A 3,672-nucleotide genomic window follows, 5' to 3' on the forward strand; every position below is an offset into this window, starting at 1 on the left:
TAAAAAATAGAGACATAGTCTTGTTCTTAATCATGCTGGCCTCAAACTCCTGGCCTCAAGCAATCCTCCCACCTCAGCCTCCCAATGTGCTAGGATCACAGGCATGAACTACTGTGCCTGGTCTACACTACGTGCTTGCTTTCTTTTCTTTTCTTTTTTTTTTTTTGGTAGCGACAGAGTCTCACTTTATTGCCCTCAGTAGAGTGGCTCACAGCGACCTCACAGCAACCTCACAGCAACCTCAAACTCCTGGGTCTAGGCGATTTTCTTGCCTCAGCCTCCCGAGTAGCTAGGACTACAGGTGCCCACCACAACGCCCAGCTATTTTTTTTTTCTTGAGACAGAGTCTCACGACATCATCCTGGGTAGAGTGCCATGGTGTCACAGCTCACAGCAACCTCCAACTCTTGGGCTTAAGCGATTCTCTTGCCTCAGCCTCCCAAGTAGGTGGGAACTACAGGCACTCACCACAATGCCTGGCTATTTTTTGGTTGTAGTTGTCATTGTTGTTTCACAGGCCTGGGCTGGATTTGAACCCGCCAGCTCTGATGTATGTGGCTAGTACCCTAGCCACTGAGCTACAGGTGCTGAGCCTATACTATGTACTTTCTATCTCTTGTCTTGGGGCTTTTTTGCAAGAACCCATGAGGACTCACACGTACAACCTGGAAACATGGAGGAATTAACCATAGTGGGACCACATTTACCCAGTGGGGGTCAGGAGCCAATAGATAAAATTTCCCCTGCTCATTCCCTTTGCTTGGTGGTCCTAAGATGCATTTTGTAAAGCTCCTGCAAAGGCCCTGTAGATTGTGCACCCAGTTGCCTATGGTGATGGCCAAGTAAATGACACACCTTTAAAGCATCTTTCCCTTATTTCCTATGCCTCTTCCCTTGTCTCTCTTGATCATGTTCCCAAATAAACTAATGCATGCAAATCTTTGACTCAGGCTTTGCTTTGGGGAGAATCTGAATAAAACTATTGCTTCTAGACCTTCAAGATAGGATTTGGGTGCTGGCTCACTAGTCAGATGACAAAAAAGTACTGCATTGTTGATAATTCCTGGTATATCATAGCATCAGACAACTAAGATTCTCACCTGTAGTGGATTAGGATGCAGTAGAAGGTCACATGTTGGGAATTATCATACATTTGACTCTTTTTTTTTGTGACAGCCTCAAGCTGTTGCCCTAGGTAGAATGCCGTGGCATCACAGCTCACAGCAACCTCCAACTCCTAGGCTCAAGCGAGTCTCCTGCCTCAGCCTCCCAAGTAGTTGGGACCACAGGCGCCCACCACAATGCCCGGCTATTTTTTTTTCCCTTGGTTGCAGCTGTCATTGTTGCTTGGCGGGCCCAGGCTGGATTTGAACCCACCACCTTAGGTGCACGTGGCTGGCGCCTTAGCCACTTGAGCCACAGGCGCCGAGCCCATACTTTTGACTCTTAAATGACATGGGGTAGTAATAATTATAAGAATCTACTGACTTTTGTTAATTGCTTTGGAAGCCTTGATAAAAAGAAAATTATGGTTCAGATCAGCCAACTATCAACTCAAAGCATGCTGTGAAAGCCAGAGAATCTCTATGGCAATGCTTAAAAAGATTCTCCTCTCAGTTGCAAGACAGACTGCTGGGAAAATCGGACTGGTATCAGTTTGGTATCTAATTGATAGGTGGCAGAATTGCAAAGGAGACTGAAAGCACATCAACAGGTCTCCTATGTCAAGGTCAGGACCCTAAAAGGAAGAGTGAGACCCAAAGACCTGGGGGGAGACATCTTCGATCTCACAAATCTGAGAATCTTTAGCCTCCAGATTCCTTTCAACCTTCCAGGTCAGTAGAAGGGATTCTCTCCTCTGGCTAGAGGAAAGTAGCATCCCCTTGCATGAAGACCCTGCAAAGACCTTCACATGAGAAAGATATCTCAAATACGTTACTGTTTTTTATCAAGTACCACCCCTGCCATTCCAGAGAGATAACTAAAGTTGACCTCAACACAGCTCAAACACATATATACAGTTGCAGGAGAAAATAGTTACATACCAAAATAACTGCAAGACCTGGCTAATATGAACCAGTTAGAGCATGGGGTGAATCTGGAATGAGGGGGAGGCTGTAGAAAGCATAATGATGGATAAGGGAGAATTTATTGACATGAAGCACTAATGTATATTTTGGGTTTCAGTATGCTGGTGAAGACACCTGGAGCCATTACTAATCAGGGAGATGGTTCCTCGGAGCTTGGGCTCAATAATAGACTAACAGTAGGTGAGGTGGACACCAGAACAATCTTGACATGGTGCTGATGGGTTGAGAAAGCTCAAAAAGGTGGAAGTTTAATGATGGATTTATTATGTAAGACCTAGAGGACCCACCATCTGACTTTACTCCCCTAGAGGGCCCAGCATGCCCTTTACTAAGGCAATAAGAAATGTGAAGGGCACCAGCATCTCTAAGAAATTTCATGGTTGTTGTCATATGTGTGCCAGTAGGAGACACTTAAATGGAACTGGAGTTTCTAGTATTAGTTAGGATAATGGAATTCCAGGAAGTCAGAGCCTAAATAAAGCCCTTAACCTTCAGAGACAAAATAAACGATAATATCATAATGTACAGAAAAGTTAGGATAATGAACAGGGATCTCTAGTGATGGCTAAGAGGTAAATAAATTTCAAGGGGTTGGCCAGGCATGATGGCTCACACCTGTAATCCCAGCACTCTGTGAGGTTCAAGCTCAGGAGTTGGAGACCACCTGAGCAAGAGTGAGACCCCATGTCTACCAAAAATCGAAAAATTAGACAGGTGTTGTGGCAGGCTGATAGTCCCAGCTACTCAAGAGGCTAAGGCAAGAGGATTGCTTGAGCCCAAGAGTTTGAAGTTGCTGAGAGCTATGACACCATGGCACTCTATCAAGGGCGATAAAGTGAGACTCTGCCTCAAAAAAAAAAAAAAACTTCAATGGGCATAAATTGGTATGAGATAGATGTTAACAGGAGGCTGAGCAGGAGAATAGTAATGCAGGTATTACTTATAGAATGGGGGGTGGGGGAGGAAAGATAAGATGTAAACAAAAATCACCACAATGTAAAATCATAGTCCCTCACTTTATTTTCCGATCTAAGTCATTTCACAGATCCAGAGTTCATCAACTGAAGGGAAGACAAAGTTCCTCTGAGGAAAGAACCCCCATCATCACAAGTATTAGACACTGACAAATTTTCCTTGATCCTCCTCTGAAGGAGCCAGAATCCATTTACAAGGATAACTGTGCACTAGAAAAGAGGGAACACTCATTTTGAACATTTTATTATATATGATATTTGAGGTAGCATCAATACCCAAGAACCTGAAATTTTCTTTTCTGGTTGTCTGGTTACAGTGAGAGCTTATGGATTCCTGGTGGTAAATGGAATTCTGGCCCAAGTCTGCCTTACAGCATGTCAAATGCATTCATGGATCCATCCTAGAGTAGCTGGAGTAAGACCCATTAATGTAGGAAGAGCCAAGAAGAAGTTCCAGAAATTGGCTTTGCCCATCCCTGGACTACATAATAAATCAAAAGCACTTGGGGGTGGTGCCCGTGGCTCAAGGAGTAGGGCACCACCCCACCATATACCGGAGGTGGTGGGTTCAAACCCAGCCCTAGCCAAAAACTGCAACCAAAAAAAAA

The sequence above is a fragment of the Otolemur garnettii genome, unplaced genomic scaffold, assembly GCF_000181295.1.
Source record: "Otolemur garnettii isolate 467f Iridium unplaced genomic scaffold, OtoGar3 scaffold00091, whole genome shotgun sequence".
Classification (NCBI taxonomy): domain Eukaryota; kingdom Metazoa; phylum Chordata; class Mammalia; order Primates; family Galagidae; genus Otolemur; species Otolemur garnettii.